The 18116-nt window shown below is 37.9% G+C and overlaps 1 long non-coding RNA gene across 2 annotated transcripts; it reads left to right on the top strand.

Annotated features, from left to right (window-relative positions):
* The first annotated feature begins 224 nt into the window (after positions 1-224).
* Positions 225-1435, top strand: LOC127128019 (uncharacterized). 2 transcript variants are annotated; one of them, XR_007805621.1, is made up of 4 exons: positions 225-254; positions 341-544; positions 663-878; positions 1017-1435. It is a non-coding gene; the product is annotated as an uncharacterized LOC127128019 (long non-coding RNA). The 2 variants fall into 2 exon arrangements; XR_007805620.1 differs by lacking the exon at positions 1017-1435 and having other exon boundaries at positions 663-1010.
* The last annotated feature ends 16681 nt before the right edge of the window (positions 1436-18116 follow it).

Genomic DNA, 18116 nt, shown 5'->3' with positions numbered 1-18116 from the left:
GATTTCATTCAATACAGTTGTATTTCCACTTGAGGATTTAGATTCTGCACTGCCGTTGATGAGCTAGAGCATATGCCATGGCTTTCTCGCGTTTTGCTGCAGCCTCCTGTCTCTTTAATATTTTGGTTTGAATTTCTTCAACAGATCCCAACACTGTCACCCCAACCTTCTTCAATTTCTCGAACACGGGCTTTGTTTACAAGTTGTTGCTGAAGTTTCTGTTGTGGGGAGCCAAATGATTATCAGCGGTTACGGTGAGTTTTTTTCGATGCTGTCATGTTCTTTCCAATTTTCTGTTGTGGCCTTTGTAACCAAAATATGGATTGTTGTGATATTGCAGGGTCACAGTTGTGCTTGCTGTAATGACAATGCCGACATTCACTTACGGTAATTTGAGTGATTCCATTTGGCTTGCTGCTGTTATGCTATGTTTTTTCTGTCATGGAAATTTTGCAGGTAGTTTTGATAGCAGCTCCAGATATGTTTTCCATAATCAATAACAAATTCAGCAGTGCCTCTGCTACCAAACTCAGCATCATTTGTGGTACTGAAGCAATCTTTTGCATTATGTTCCGTGATATAATAACTACCAATTTGCAACAAACTGATACTTAAAAAATCTATCAGATGAGAACTCAACCAAAACATCTTTTTTTGTGCAGGTAGGTTTTGAATTAAACCGCGTATCTTTCCTGGGTGATGTAGAGCGCAACAGAGCCGGGGATACCACGTTCTCGTTTTTAAGGCCTCTACAAGTAACCATACAAGATATATCAAGAGAACTCGAATCGTCACAATTTCTGTTCTCTTTCGATTCTCTAAAGGAATTAGAGCAGGCATTCAGCTCGTAGACAGAAGTGTGAAACTCGTCCTTTGATGTATTTGCTGATTTCTTAATAAGTTTTTTTCTTTTTTTTTCTTAACGGAAACTTGCTCTTCATTATTACCATTGAAACAATATTTTGAAAATTCTATTGTTTTGTCCCCATAAACATCACATGGACATGAAACTCCAGGCTTCCCGTCAAACAACAAAATGTAAGGCAAAATTGTAGCTTCAACAAAAAAACTTGACTTGTCGGACCTCACATTATTAGGATGCTTTTTCTTGTGGAGGAAATTTGTGAGATACTTGGAGACAACTAAAGATCATTCTGCATGATAATGATTCACTAAATTCCCATTGATCCACAAGTCCGTCAATGCCATCCATAATAACATCACAATTTGTCAGCTCAAATATGTCATTGGAATTCCAAGTCAGGGGCAGGTCTGGTATAAGAACGTCAATGCCACTAGCTGCATCAACCAATCTTGTGACAAGGAGCAACACCCAGAGTCTTGTTGAAAATAGTAATGACTGAATGAACTTTCCTGTAAGTTGAAAGAAGCAAAATGGTTCCCATATGATATGAACTGCAATGAATTGTTGGTTCAACTACTGCTAGCTCGTATTGTAGGATATGAACGTGATGCATTGTTATGCTTGAATGTTAAATGGACATGGTATGTATGTATGAAAATGAGTTTGGAAATGTTTGAAAGTTAAATATTATCGAATAATATGAAATGAGTGTATGTACTATTTTGATTTGAAATGCATTATGGATGGGAAATGGATCGTGTTTGATTATAAAATGGAATTTTAGAAATAATCCAAAACTAATTTAAATATCAATTTAAATAATAATAAAAAAAATTAGTAAAAAAACAAATTAACATCAAATTAATCTATAATTTGTTAAAATTACTTTGATATCAGTTCTAACATTTATTTGAAAATTAAAATCGATTAGAGTTTGAATCATTAGTAAAATAAACAATTAAGATTAAATTGAAATTTGGAATTAAACTTAATTTGAAATTAAAATCAAATTGAAAATTAAAAAGTCAAATAATTAAACTCCATTTTATAATCAAAAGCACCATGATCAAAAAGGCCTAGACAATGACCAATGTGTAACAAAAATATGGATTTGGGGATTAATGTATGCAAGCGAACCTTAGGCCAAGTGCCAAACAAAAATGAAAAAATCGAAAAATTCAGGGTCAAAATCGGGGTATGACAGTTGCCCCTATTTAAGTATCTTCAACTAGAGAATATGAAGCAGGACACTCTTCATATGATCATAGTGGGAGATGGTTAAATACTAAGAAGACCCGGATTTTGATCCTGAATCCCTACGACATGATGTGATATGATATGATATGCATGACATGATATGCGTGGATGCATGATTCTCCTTTTTTGTGATTTTTTTTATCTGCTAGGGATATAGTGGACCCTTAACAGGAGATGCTACTTAGACAGACAAAACTATGGGGAATGCTGGTGGTCCACAGGAAGACAGACAGGTGGTAAGAAACAAACTCGCTGGGGAAAACCAAATCCTGTTGGAGAGTCAAACACACACTGGGGAGTAATCGAAGTGGAGTTTGATAAGCAGTATTCAGAGTACAATGGATTTCGGTAATAAGTTCACATATAACTTACTAGACCCGAATAAGATAGAAAATGTCACAACAGGTTCAAACACAACAAACAAGTTCATATATGACCTGACAATACTGGGGAATAATCATGGAGAATAACTCTTCAGAACAGGTTCATATATGACCTGACACCGGAATAAAGCTCAACAACAGGTTCATACATGACCTGAATAGTATTGAACAAATAGAGAAAAAATCTTCAGAGCAGGTTCAAGTATGACCTGACCCCGGAATAAAAGCTCAACAACAGGTTCATACATGACCTGATAGTATTGAACAAATAGAGAAAAAATCTTCAGAGCAAGTTCAAGTATGACCTGACCCCGGAATAAAAGCTCAACAACAGGTTCATACATGACCTGAATAGTATTGAACAAAAATTGGAAAAAACTCTTCAGAGCAGGTTCAAGTATGACCTGACCCCGGAATAAAAGGCTCAACAACAGGTTCATACATGACCTGAATAGTATTGAACAAAAATTGGAAAAAACTCTTCAGAGCAGGTTCAAGTATGACCTGACCCCGGAATAAAAGGCTCAACAACAGGTTCAATAATGACCTGAATAGTATTGAACAGAAATTGGAAAAACTCTTCAGAGCAAGTTCAAGTATGACCTGACCCCGGAATAAAAGCTCAACAACAGGTTCAAACATGACCTGAATGGTATTGAACAAACATTGGAAAAAACTCTTCAGAGCAGGTTCAAGTATGACCTGACCCCGGAATAAAAGCTCAACAACAGGTTCATACATGACCTGAATAGTATTGAACAAATAGAGAAAGAATCTTCGGAACAGGTTCATGTATGACCTGATACTGGAATGACAACAATTGGACTCTGACCGTAAGCAATGGACTACAACCACCCTTTAACGGATTTTGCCAACAACAATTGGACTTGAAAATGACCGTGAAAACCGGATGTTGGTTTAGGGATACCAAAGACAAGCTGGAATTAGAGGTCAAAGGATCTAGGATCGACAACAAGACCTGGGTCAATGCAAAATGAGCACGAAGTACATTTCGGCTATGCATGATTTGAATTTCCTTTTATGCATGATATATGAATGATCATGATTATGAGAATGCTGACACTGGGCAGACTGGGAGTTTGTAAAGGCTTTTTATGGAAGCTCATGATTCCTCAACACCGAGAACTCAACCAAATATTTTATGATAGATGTTGCCAAAGAAGGATTCTATCCAGTTTGATAACCACAACTTTGCCAATGGGATCCTTTTGGAGGACTAATGAATTGTGCTAGCATAATTTTCGGGCACTCGTCTTAAACTCAATAGTTGTTGACGTATGGCAGAATTCGTTTGAGCAGTTTGAAAGCACGAAAAAAGAGGTTCTGCCCCTATGTGGCTCATCTTGCCCCAGTTTGTTGGGTCCTTGGAAATGTTCACCTTGAACGTGAGTTTGGAAACAACTTGCCATGAGACTACCTCGAGATGGCTTGCCCCAAGTGTTTGAAACTTGCAATGGTCTGAACTTGACTAATCCAAATGTTGGAATGGTAGACTCTTGACTGACTTTCCTTGGATAGTTAGACTCATTGAGCTCTGAGGTGGCTTGCCCCAGCCTAAGTCTTGAAGCAAATTACTCTTGGCTAACTGAACCTTGGAGTGATTGGACTTACTGAGCTCTGAGGTGGCTTGCCCCGGTCTGATTCTTGAAGCAGATTACTCTTGGCTAGCTGACCCTTAGGGTGATTAGCTCGAATTAACTGATGCTTAAAGTGAGTTGCCCCTGAATAGACTTCTTTCACTCCATCAAGTTCCTCAACTGTGTATTGAATTTCTTTGATGCTGAGTGTTGACTCGCAAATAAGATTGTTCATTCAAAAATGGTAATTTTAATTCAATGCTTATGCAAAAATTTGAAATCAAAATTTATTGATATGAACGGGTGAAATACAGTGAACGAGTCGTTGATAAGAACACAATGGTGATCAAGTCATTCGCAGTATACAAGTTGGTGCTATCAAATGATTAACAAAAATTGTTTGGAGTCAAGTTAACACAACCTTGTTATAGTATGCTTTCAAAATAAACCCTGCCTCAATTAGGTCTTTTAAGGGTTGTAACGTGGTCTGGTTCGCGGTTTTTTTTTTGAAACAAAAGGATATAAGGCTCAAAATTTATTTTTACCCACCCCTTCTTCTTGATGATCTCCAATTCCTATGTTCAGTTAATTCAATACACGCATTTGACTTCTAAGAGGGTTCGAAGGTGTGATGAGGATTCAAGACGAATTTTCTTGAAATGGAAGTCACCTTATTTTGTTTTTGTCGAGGATTTAATGACCATCTTTTGATTGATTTACTTTATCCCTAATTTTTGCCTAAGTCATTTTGTGGTATTTGACTTAGCGGGCTTTTTTTCTATTTTTTTAAGGTGTCGACTGCCACATTGTTGGTGGATAAGGATCAACCAACACTAATTTTAGCTTTTCTTAACTTCTTCGACACTTCAACATGTGCGCGAAGGATAACACGTGGTTGAACCTAATTGGGGGGTGTTCATATGGACGATTTTTGAAAGATCGACTGCATGATCAAACTACCTGAACACAACTACCCTGCCCCAGGTTAAGATTAAGGGTTTTAGATCCGAAATAAACACCAACTTCTAGGCTCAAAGTGGTTGACTAGGGATTAACTTCTTATCTCTTCAGTGTTTGAGGATTTGAAACAATGCCCTACATCATCGACAAGGTTTTCTTCAAAAGCATACCACAACAATTTCAGGTGTTTCGTTTTCATCATCCTCCCCCCAATCTTTGTTAACACAACAGTTTGATAAACAAAAGTGAATGAGAGGAGAATTTTTGTTTTTTAACATAAATGAAAAACGAGTGAATACGAATGGATCAATTCAAAAGATGCATAAACATTTCATTAATCTTACCAATTCAAATAAAACAACAATGTTTAAAAGCAAATAACAACCAACATGCAAAGAAACTACAAAAGAAGTGTTGAAACAACCAAATGATTTCCAGCTTTAGGGAATTGATTTCTTCAAACTTGAAGATTGGGATCAACCAGCTTTTTGACATGATGATCTTCAAATTCTTTTCTTTCAATCTCATCGTCGAACACAACCCTCTTGGATCCACTACTCACTTCTCCTTTTCTTTCATTGGTATAGGTCGTGACATTGGAAATCCAAGGCGGTATCTCAATGCTCTTACCAGGAAACAATGATAGCTCACTAGCCACATCCCTGACATCTTCCTTGTGGTACAAAACCTTGAGGGGTCTCAAGGGTCCTTTCCCTTTCTCATTATCTGGCCCAGAAATCAAGGTACATGTACCTGAGCCTTCCTCCTTGAGTGTTGGTGACCTTATGTCAATTAATCCTTGCAACTTGAGCTTAAAACTCATGCATTCCTCGATGGAGTGCCCCATTGTTCCAGTATGGTATTCACACTTGATCTTCGGGTGATCTTCTTCAAATACTAAGCTCTTTTTGTTAATCAGTCCTCGTACCAAGGCTTTTAGCGCAAAGCAAGAATCTAGGTCATGTCCCGATGCCCCTTTATGGAATTCACATGTTGCATTTGGATTGTACCATGGCAGGTATGGTGACACAGGCGTGAGAGCTCGAGGTGTCACCAAAGCATTTTGGATCAGTTGCGGGTAGAGCTTGCTATATGGCACCGGAATCGAGTCATTGTGATCCTTGTTCCTCTTGTTCTGATTCTGATTTTTATTCTGAACCTGGCTTTGGTGACTTTGAGGAGGAATAGCCAGAGGATGTTGCTGATGACGTCTTGAGGGAGGTCCATATACTGGTAAATGAGGAGTTGCCACATAGAACTTCCCTTGACTTGAGGTAACACCGGATGGATGCGGGGTAGTAGCTCTCTTTGTTGCAGCAGTGTATATTGGGTGACCCTCTTTTCTCAACAAGACTTGCAGGGTTTCCAAGACCCGTCTCATTTGGCTCTTCAAAAGATTAAGTTCCTCCTTCAACGCTTCTTGGCTTTTCCTTAGCTCGTCCATCATCCCCTGAGACATGGTTCTTTGCTCTTCGCGTGTTGAGAATCACTTTGCTTCACGGACAAAAGATGGATGAGTTTTTTTTTGGTATTTTGTCTGGAGAATGACATGCATTATGATGCGATGCAAATGCAATGAATGAATGCAATGCAAGCCATGCATATTTGTGTTTTTTCTTCAATACACGGGTTCAAAAGTCCGAGGTACTGATAAATTTGATTGCTTTTCCAAAACGGGGTTCTCACCGGGTATGGTCTAGTGCTTTGTTACAAAGGATCCCCAGAGTCATTGATTCACAAGAATGTTTGACGCTTACGGGAAATACTTTCCGGTCGTCAACTCCATCAAGGGAATCTATTCTGGGTGAGGTTCTCGTACCGACCCTTACGAAGTATTCACCTCGGGAGTCCGTACTACGCAACCATCGACTGGGTTCTAGACAGGGTACTCAGAGTCATGGATTCAAAAGACTGTTTGACGCTTACGGAAAATACTTTCCGGTCATCAACTCCATCTGGAGAATCTATTCTGAGCGAGGTTCTCGTATCGATCCTTACGAGGTATCCACCTCGGGAATCCATACTACGCAACCATCATTTCTAGTTGGCCAAAGGTTTAATGTTCTAAAAGGTCCTTAGAGTCATGGACCCCTTTGAAACATCGGCGCTTACGAGGTATACACCTCGGGCGACAATATTTGCAAAAGGATCTACTCTAAGTGAGGTTCTCGTACCGACTCTTACGAAGTATTCACCTCGGGAGTCCGTACTACTCAACCATCGTCCTATCTTATGTGTTTTTTCACTCTAGACTCGGGTGTAGAGTCTTTCCCACATGGTTTGCAATCAAGATCCAAGTACCAACAATCACAATAGAACCAATATTCAACAGATATAACAATAAAGATAGTAAAAACAATAAAGAAAAGCCACACAATTAAACAAACAAAGGCACACAGACGCCCTAACTAGGCTTGACTCACTTAGGGACTGTTTCCCCAGCAGAGTCGCCATCTGTCGCACCTCGAAAAAATGGGGATACGACTTCAAAGCGAAGCGCAATCGCACGCTCGCAATGATGGACTGAACAGAGTCGCCACCGAACTTTATTTATTCCTAAAAAGGAAAGGGGAAATATCGATAAAACCCAAGACAAAAGAAAAGATAAGATATGGTCATCGCAACCAATATCAGGGTTCGGGAGTCGATTACGCAAGGGGAAGGTATTAGCACCCCTCACGTCCGTTGTACTCAACGGGAACCATTAGGTTAGTCGTGTGCGTTAGTGTTAGTTGAAATATTAGGCTTTTCGAATTATTAGGTGGGAAAGAAAGAAAGGATGAGAAGAGAATGTTTTTGGATTTTTGACGAAGGACTAAACCTAAGTTTTTTATTAGTGGGCCTGACAAGATTTACGAATCCTGCTCCTACGTATCTCAAAAGAGAAATCAAGGCTTACGTAGTTCTGGGTAGAAAAATGTTTGTTTGTTGGTTGATTTTAGCGAAGGCTATACTGTATTAATCGACGAAAACATTGTTTTACCCAAAACAGATGAGGAGTGGACGCATACCACACATCGAACGGATTTATAGATCTACATTCGGAAAAGCGTCATTTATCTCTACTCAACAATCGTGGCCGAAACATTGTTTTGTATCACTTAAGACAATATATCTTTCGTTTATGAAAAAGGTTTTTGATTAGTCGCACGGCGGCGAGAAAAGAGTTTGATTGGTTGGATGTATTTTGAGTGATGGCGAGAACTTGGATGAGCGAGATATACATCTCGAATCCTAGCCTCAGGAGTGCATGGTATACACCATGTTCCATTTCCATCTTTATTAAAAAAAAGTTAAGATAGGAATTAAGTATTTTTGGAATTTGACTGGGAAAGGGTTTGAAGAAACCGCATTGACAGTTTTAGAAGATGGCGAGAGTTAAGATTGGCGAGGCATACGTCTCGAATCTTAACCTCAGGAGTGCATGGTATACACCATGTTCCATTTCCACCTTTATTGAAAAAGTGTTAAATAAGATTTAGGTATCTTAGATTTGATTTAGAAAGGGTTTGACGAGACCACATTGACAATTTTAGACGATGGCAAGAGTTAAGATTGGCGAGGCATACGTCTCGAATCTTAACCTCAGGAGTGCATGGTATACACCATGTTCCATTTCCACCTTTATTGGAAAAGTGTTAAATAAGAATTATGTATCTTGAGTTTTGTTGTGAAAATGACTTGACCTAGATCAAGTATTGGTGGACGTTTGAGAAAGATTTGAATGAGTGTTTGAGAGAGCAAAGTGGATAAATTTAGATGATGACGAGAGCTAGGATTGGCGAGATATACATCTCGAATCCTAGTCTCAGGAGTGCGTGGTATACACCACGTTCCACTTCCATCTTTATTGAAAAAGTCTTGACTATGAATTAATATATTTTTTTTTGAGTTTTTATCAGGAAAAATGGCTTGACCTTGAATCAAGCGTTTGATGAAGTTTGAGATATTGGCATGGATTAAGAATAGGAGAGAGAAAGGAATTGATTCGTTTATTGAGAAAAAGCTCGACGTTGAATCGAGTCATATTTTTGTATTTTTGAAATTGTTGATTTTATTCTTGTGTTAGTATTAACTAAACAACCAAGCAATAAAGAAATAAAATAGTACAAAATTATTACACATCGGGGGAGTGGGGTACATTTTGTCAAATAGGGATTCAAAATCATGAAATAATTAAATCGGGTCCAAACAACAAATAATGCATGAGTGTAAGTGCAAGAGAACCGGCTCATTGTAAGAAAGCCCAAGAGTAAGCTATTTGAGGTTGATGGCGATGCTTAAAAAGCAATCGACTTACAAGGGTGTGGAAAATGGGCTCGATATTAAATCGAGAAAATATGATTTTTATAAGTTAAAAAAATGGTTTCGAATGCATGATGCAATTAAAAGAAAAAACAAATCTATATTATTAAACAATAATAAAAAAAAGAAATATAAATAATAAAGCATAAATATGAAAGAAAATATTAAAAGAAAGAAAAACTATGCCTAGGAGTATCGAACCCACTAAACTAAAGATCTAGAAGCCACTCCCCTCCACCAGACCACTTACTAACTAACTGATATTTTAATACTAACTTAAATATATAAAATAAGTTAAACTAAAAAAGAATTAAAATGAAAAAACTAAATAATAAAAAACTGTAGAGTACCCTAATTAATCCCAACCCCTGGCCGTTGGTTTCTTCAAAAAGAGAATAAAATGGGAAATGGAAAATATTTATTGACTGAACCTAGGAAACCTAATCATAAATTAATAGTTTTAAAAATGACTTATTCTGTATGGAATAAATAAAAAAAAACACTAAGAAAAAAGCACAGACTCGTTCTAACAAAAACACAACCTCAAATGCTCTCTCTATCTCTTATCCGCCGCTCTCTCTCTCAATCTCACAATGCTCCCTCAATCTCTCACCCCTCTCACGAGCGTCCCTAACCCTCAACCTCAAACAAATCGCTCTCACAATCTCACGATCCACGGCGAGCTAAGACCAAAAGTACAAGGAAAAAAAAAACCAACCGAAGACTTACTTCCGGCGACGGCAGTGACTCAGGTAAACCTCGAATCCTCTTCTCTCGCCTCTGCCCCTGATTTTCTTTGCTTTTGGAATTAGGTTTTGTACCTTCGAAATCGCGGCCGCCTCCGAGTATTAGGGTTTCGTTTTCAAAATCTCTCCCTCTATCTCACAAACTCGTTTTCCTATTTATCTTTGCAGCTTAGGGTTTCGGTTTGATGCTCAAAGGTTCGAAAGGAGAAAGTTTCCAGAATCGCTTTTGCTGCTCAGAAACGAGTTTAGCCTGTTTATTGTTAAGTTCGAAAAAAGGTGAACAGACGTATACTTTCTCTTTGCAATTTGTCTCTATTCCAATTTGGGAACTTCGAATTTTATCACTTAGTAATTATTTTGTGTTACTGCAGTGAAATTTGGAGTAAAAGCTTCTTCAAAGTAATTGAAGTTCCCTCAGATTTCTTCAAGTCAGTGGATAAAACAGCTTCTTGACTAATCTTTGACAACTTTTTAAGAGAGATCCTCCGTGCAAAAACTTCAAACCAGCGTGAAAATAGGTCTCATTGCTTTCAAAACCAAATCCAGAATTCTTATAGTAAACTGCACTTTCTTTTAGTCTTGCGGCATCTTCCAGGGTGCCAACGGCAGTTTGCTTAGCACTTGTTCTCACAGGATTTGACACGGTGAGTTGTTGGCCAGGTGCAACACTTCCAGAACTACACTTAATTAAGACATTGCCGCTAGCATCAGCAGAATTTCTCACTAACTTGGTCAAACCACCATTGTCTGCAGAAGCTGGATGTTCATTAGAGATATCCCCTTTTAATTTTGGAAGCAGTGCTAGGCAATGTGCAAGTTTCTTCCTCATATCATGACTGCATCCTCCAATGATGCAGCAGCCTGCAGTTGTGATAAGTCAGCCTGTAGGGTTGTTGCCAACTCCGCAACAGATGTATTTTCATTTGAAACAACAAAAACTGCATACAGCAACTCTTCAATAGGATCTTCACAAGACTGCTCCTTGTTGGACACAAAACCTTCAAGCCTTGAAATTTTAAACCGATCCTCGGGATACAGTATTTTGCCTATAGCGGCAACCTCCTCCTCAGAGAGTTTCTTAAATTCTTCCAAGGTAAAGTTCACCAGACAAATTCCCCACCAAGGTTCAATAGGAAAATCTACAGGTTGTGTAGGCAAGAGTTCTTTTGCAATTGATTTGTTTAGTTTCCACATGATCTTCTTAGATCTGCACTTTTTATTATATCAACAAATTCATTTCTCCCAATTCCTGCAGGTCTTAAAGCATCTGCTGCACTAAAATTTGGAATGCCGTCATAAGGTTGCTCGTTTCTCATGGCTTCAAAAATCAATATCACAATAATATCTGAAAGGAGACACCTTCATTATACGGCAAACATACTCTGCCAAATGATAAGGAAACAACTTCGGTGCCATTCGTTTTTGGTAGCTTGAATCCGCTACAGTAGATCCTCCCATGGATACTCTTTGTTAGTCGCTTTTTTTTGCAACCGCTGTTCCTCAACTGTAACTGGAGCATGCGCAGTGAAGATTGGAGGTGAGGGAAATCTAAACGAAATCAAAAGCATGCCGGTAACCTCCCTGCGGTACCAACGAGCAGATGAATTGGTTGAGGTAATCAACAGCATGTTCAATAAGCAGTCTTTGACACTTGGAGATATCCAACTCCTGAACTGCTTCAAAGATTAAGGTATCTAACAGTTTTTATGGGAATTCATAATTCTCTCTTATAGGATGTCTAGAACTAATACAGCACTGTTCTTCCTTTGCATTGGATCCGTGACATATGAAGCAGGTATGAGTGACAGTGATAGTTGTGAAAAGATTCGAATTTGTGTCAACTTTGATATCCGTAGTGATGTTTTTGTTCTTCAACTGGGTACTAACATCACCCAAAAACATTTCACCCTTCTTTGTCCCTGAGGATGTTATAGCAACTCCAGTAGGTGAGTAAGTGCTGATAGTGAACTTCTTGTCACTGTGATAATCCTTGTACAACAGATCTCTGGCTTTCTTGTTGATGTGCGGTTTTGACCAATGTGATTAATTTTTGCAGGTTATGGCTGGTGTGATCGGTTAAGTGTGGATTGAGGAGTTGTTGATGAAGTGAAAGGTGAGTGTGAGGGTGTTATTCAGTTGGAAATTTTGTAATGGGTTGAGGGATTTATGGAGAGTTAATAAAGAGTTTGTTAGAGGAGGGAATATGTGATTGTAAGCATTCCGTTCAGTGGAAAATTCTTTGTTGGAGCTGTTGAGGGAGTTATATCGCTCTGTCCAGCCGTATCCCAAATTTGCAGTTTGACGGTTTTGCCCTCAAGTTCCAATGGCTGGGATAATACAGGTGACATTGTACTTAGCTGTGATTTCATTCAATACAGTTGTATTTCCATTTGAGGATTTAGATTCTGCACTGCCGTTGATGAGCTAGAGCATATGCCATGGCTTTCTCGCGTTTTGCTGCAGCCTCCTGTCTCTTTAATATTTTGGTTTGAATTTCTTCAACAGATCCCAACACTGTCACCCCAACCTTCTTCAATTTCTCGAACACGGGCTTTGTTTACAAGTTGTTGCTGAAGTTTCTGTTGTGGGGAGCCAAATGATTATCAGCGGTTACGGTGAGTTTTTTTCGATGCTGTCATGTTCTTTCCAATTTTCTGTTGTGGCCTTTGTAACCAAAATATGGATTGCTGTGATATTGCAGGGTCACAGTTGTGCTTGCAGTAATGACAATGCCGACATTCACTTACGGTAATTTGAGTGATTCCATTTGGCTTGCTGCTGTTATGCTATGTTTTTTCTGTCATGGAAATTTTGCAGGTAGTTTTGATAGCAACTCCAGATATGTTTTCCATAATCAATAACAAATTCAGCAGTGCCTCTGCTACCAAACTCAGCATCATTTGTGGTACTGAAGCAATCTTTTGCATTATGTTCCGTGATATAATAACTACCAATTTGCAACAAACTGATACTTAAAAAATCTATTAGATGAGAACTCAACCAAAACATCTTTTTTTGTGCAGGTAGGTTTTGAATTAAACCGCGTATCTTTCCTGGGTGATGTAGAGCGCAACAGAGCCGGGGATACCACGTTCTCGTTTTTAAGGCCTCTACAAGTAACCATACAAGATATATCAAGAGAACTCGAATCGTCACAATTTCTGTTCTCTTTCGATTCTCTAAAGGAATTAGAGCAGGCATTCAGCTCGTAGACAAAAGTGTGAAACTCGTCCTTTGATGTATTTGCTGATTTCTTAATAAGTTTTTTTCTTTTTTTTTTCTTAACGGAAACTTGCTCTTCATTATTACCATTGAAACAATATTTTGAAAATTCTATTGTTTTGTCCCCATAAACATCACATGGACATGAAACTCCAGGCTTCCCGTCAAACAACAAAATGTAAGGCAAAATTGTAGCTTCAACAAAAAAACTTGACTTGTCGGACCTCACATTATTAGGATGCTTTTTCTTGTGGAGGAAATTTGTGAGATACTTGGAGACAACTAAAGATCATTCTGCATGATAATGATTCACTAAATTCCCATTGATCCACAAGTCCGTCAATGCCATCCATAATAACATCACAATTTGTCAGCTCAAATATGTCATTGGAATTCCAAGTCAGGGGCAGGTCTGGTATAAGAACGTCAATGCCACTAGCTGCATCAACCAATCTTGTGACAAGGAGCAACACCCAGAGTCTTGTTGAAAATAGTAATGACTGAATGAACTTTCCTGTAAGTTGAAAGAAGCAAAATGGTTCCCATATGATATGAACTGCAATGAATTGTTGGTTCAGCTACTGCTAGCTCGTATTGTAGGATATGAACGTGATGCATTGTTATGCTTGAATGTTAAATGGACATGGTATGTATGTATGAAAATGAGTTTGGAAATGTTGGAAAGTTAAATATTATCGAATAATATGAAATGAGTGTATGTACTATTTTGATTTGAAATGCATTATGGATGGGAAATGGATCGTGTTTGATTATAAAATGGAATTTTAGAAATAATCCAAAACTAATTTAAATATCAATTTAAATAATAATAAAAAAAATTAGTAAAAAAACAAATTAACATCAAATTAATCTATAATTTGTTAAAATTACTTTGATATCAGTTCTAACATTTATTTGAAAATTAAAATCGATTAGAGTTTGAATCATTAGTAAAATAAACAATTAAGATTAAATTGAAATTTGGAATTAAACTTAATTTGAAATTAAAATAAAATTGAAAATTAAAAAGTCAAATAATTAAACTCCATTTTATAATCAAAAGCACCATGATCAAAAAGGCCTAGACAATGACCAATGTGTAACAAAAATATGGATTTGGGGATGAATGTATGCAAGCGAACCTTAGGCCAAGTGCCAAACAAAAATGAAAAAATCGAAAAATTCAGGGTCAAAATCGGGGTATGACACATCGACACATACCGATTGTTATTTGGATTAAATGCATTTTATTTCACTCATGGATCGATACATCAGCAATTCTTATCACATCTTTTCACAAACTTGGTATTAGAAGTTCCCCTACCTCTCAAAACCTGCGGCTAACCCTAATCTCCTTCATCATCATTCTCTCCAAAACCCTAAATTCATCTCACTTTTCTTTAATTTTTCATCACCATGCCTCCAAGAATCATTCCGGCTAGAGCAGGGGGAAAAGGAAAAGGAAAGGAACCGGTTGGCACTTCTCCGCAGTTACCAGAAATTCCTCCTAATGCCTTGGATTTGCTTCATCCTGCAATTGCTACTGAGTTTGAGGATTCTTTCAAGACAAGGTTAGTTATGAAACCCCATGTCTTCGATAAACATGATGCTATTCATCTGCATCTCAATGATGTGGTTGAACTCCTTAATGCACAAAAACTTGGTTCATTTTTTACTACAAAGGATGATTACCATGAGGATTTTATCCGTGCATTTTATGATGGCTTACAATCTGGTAAAGGATATATGTTTAAGTGTTCTATTGGTGTCAGAACCTATACTTTTGAGGCTGCTGATTGGGAAACAGTGTTTCAAACTCCGCTTCCGTCGCATAATTTCAAGACGTGGCATGACTTGAAGTTTGATACTGACTTTAACCTGAAGGAGTTTACTCTATCTATCTTGAAATTGGACAGACCACTGGGTGAGGATGAACAGGTTACGTCTGGTATGATTAAGAAAATTCCTCGTATACTTCAGTGGATTATCTCGCACATTCTGCATCCAGCAAACAGTGGACATTCTAGGTTAGATAGGGCAGACATTCATCTCTTGTATACTCTTCAAAATAAGGTTCCCTTGAATTGGGCAAATTACTTTGTGAAGCGTCTCTTTTTCGTGCGTAACAGTGCCAAGAATGTTACTCTTGGTTATGCGTCTCAAATCATGAAAATTCTTACATTCTGGAATGTTGCAATCCCTTTAGTTCCTCTCATATGGGATATCGGTGGGACAAGGAACGTCAATGTTTCTATTTCTTTGAAAGGAAATCCGAAACAAGGATCTATAATTTTGATGTGCCTTCTGAACGAATTCATGTAGTTGAAGACCAACCTGATGAAGAAATGCATGATGTGAACGAAGCAGATGTGCCTGCAGCTGATGACAATGCTGGTTGGCGTGATTGGGTGCCACAAAGGTGGTCTCCAACCAACTATGTACCTGAACCAACGGTTCCTCCGTTCTCCGGCGGTGCTTCATCTTCAACACCTACTGCACACCTAACTCAAATGCTTCAACAAATGGAGCTTGCCAACCAAGAACGTCATGAATAGGCACGGTCTTGGCATGTACTACAAAGTGAGTGGCATAAGGAGCATCGTGAGTAGCATGACGATCATACACGAATGTACCATAACCAACACTCTTGGCACACGGACTTGGTTAAGTGGCACCAAGTCTTCTACAATGAAATGTCTGGTTTTATGGACGACTGCCGTGCCAATCCTGGTATTATGGACAAATTCAAAAGTGTTGAAGCTCAGGACCGGTTCAGGCACTACACCTTCATGGGCCACAATCCAGATGCAATGCCTCCTTTTCCGCCTCCGCCAAGCTTCATAGATCCTGATAGAGATGACGAGGAGTCCTGTGGTGGCTATAATCCACATTAAACCATCATCATTTCATTTCACTGCATTTCATTGCAAGTTGCTTGAGTTTTTTTTTCTTTTCAGATTAGTTGCACCTTATATGTCTTGGCTTATGTAATTTTTAAATACTTTCTACTAGTTAAATGCTTATTTCCTTCTGCTTACTTCTGGTGTTATTGCCCTTATTTGTCATTCTTTGTGAGTGATTCTTTACTTTTTAAGCTTCCTTCTTTGTGATTGTTAGCTTCTTTATCATTTTTGCTGTGTCCTGCTACAACATGTTGCCTTGATAAAACTGTTTTTTTCTTCTTTTTGATGTTGACAAAGGGGAAGAAATGCAGATGTTGATAGATATGCACAAACTCAGGGGGAGTATCACACAGCTTGCTAAAAGTTTGCCATCATCAAAAAGGGGGAGTTTGTGAGCAAATTCTTTACTTTGAATAAGTTTTGAATGATAGCAAATTGTGTGATCATTGTCTAATTGTTGGTTGTGCATTATTTTACATGTTTCATTTGTGTTTTTAGCCTATACTATTGTTTCGTGTCTATACATAAAGATCCACATTGATACATTTCTTAAAAGAACTCATAAAAACTGTTTTGTGTCAGTATGTATCGATACATGTTCATCTGCATCGATACATAAATTTGTTTTAAAACACAAAACATTTTTGCTTCAGTATGTATCGATACATACTTAGCTTTGTATCGATACATGCTTAGTTAAAATGTTCTATGTATCGATACATACGAGCTTTGTATCGATACATGCTTAGTTAAAATGTTCTATGTATCGATACATACGAGCTTTGTATCGATACATGCTTGTATTAATTCTCTAAAATTAATCAAAGCTACAGTATGTATCGATGCATAATCTTTTGTATCAATACATAATTCTGTTTTGTCTACTAATAGCTTCTGTCTTTCACATATAATAAGATTTTTGACAGCTCAGTTACAGAGCACGAATTCAGAAGTGAAAAACAGTTGTAACACAAATCAAAGGAGTGTGTAGCAGCAATTGTTTTAAACAGTTAGAAACCTGAAAGAGACTTCATCTTCTTCATCTTCTCAATCTCTTTTCTTCAAGAACATCAACACATAATCATTCTTGTTCTTTGGATTAAAGGATCAACGAGATAACGTTCAGTGGAACGATCAAGGATCTAACTGAGGTGTTTAGTGGAACGATCGAGGATCTAGCTGAGTTGAAGGTTGAAGGGGGTTTCGAGGAAAAACCAAATGGTTTGTCCTTCAAGAACTGGAGTGTTCTTGCGGGTTTGTTAGTCACGTTTGTAGAACAGATTCAGCCGTAGCGTAGGGTTTGGAAATTGGGTAATTTCGCAAACAGGTCGTGGAACCGGTGAATTGTTTACAATTTCTTGCAGGAAATTCTTGATCGAGCTCAAATTAAGTGGAGGTTTTATACAAGAAGAAGATCTTGGGATTTAGATTTCTGTCTTTGTATTGTAACCTTGTATCAACGAATTCAGCATTATTGATAACAACAGTTCTCAATTTCATTTGAAATTGAGAGGGAGACGTACCCACACGCGAGGACGACAGTGGGGAACTTCCTTACGAAATCTTTGCGTATCGTATTCTTTCCTTATCTATCTTTACGTTTTCAACAGTTTTGTGATTTCATTTGGTGTATTGTGGCTGTACATTTCGTGATACAATAGTGGCAAGAAAACTTCTTTATCTAAACTCCACCATTGTTCATCATTGATCACATACACACCAAATGTTTGACAAAACTGTCAGCTGAGTTTTATTCATTGGAATTAGAATTTAGTGATAAGTGCATTTGATTTGATAATATTCTGGTGTTAATAATCTCTATCGTTCTAATTCAAATCCAACAATAAATTCGCGTGTCCGGTTTTCTTGTAGCGGTT

This window comes from Lathyrus oleraceus, chromosome 3 (assembly GCF_024323335.1).
Source record: "Lathyrus oleraceus cultivar Zhongwan6 chromosome 3, CAAS_Psat_ZW6_1.0, whole genome shotgun sequence".
Taxonomy (NCBI): Eukaryota; Viridiplantae; Streptophyta; class Magnoliopsida; order Fabales; family Fabaceae; genus Lathyrus; species Lathyrus oleraceus.
Note: the sequence above shows the minus strand (reverse complement) of the source record. Positions and strands in the feature narration are given on the sequence as shown.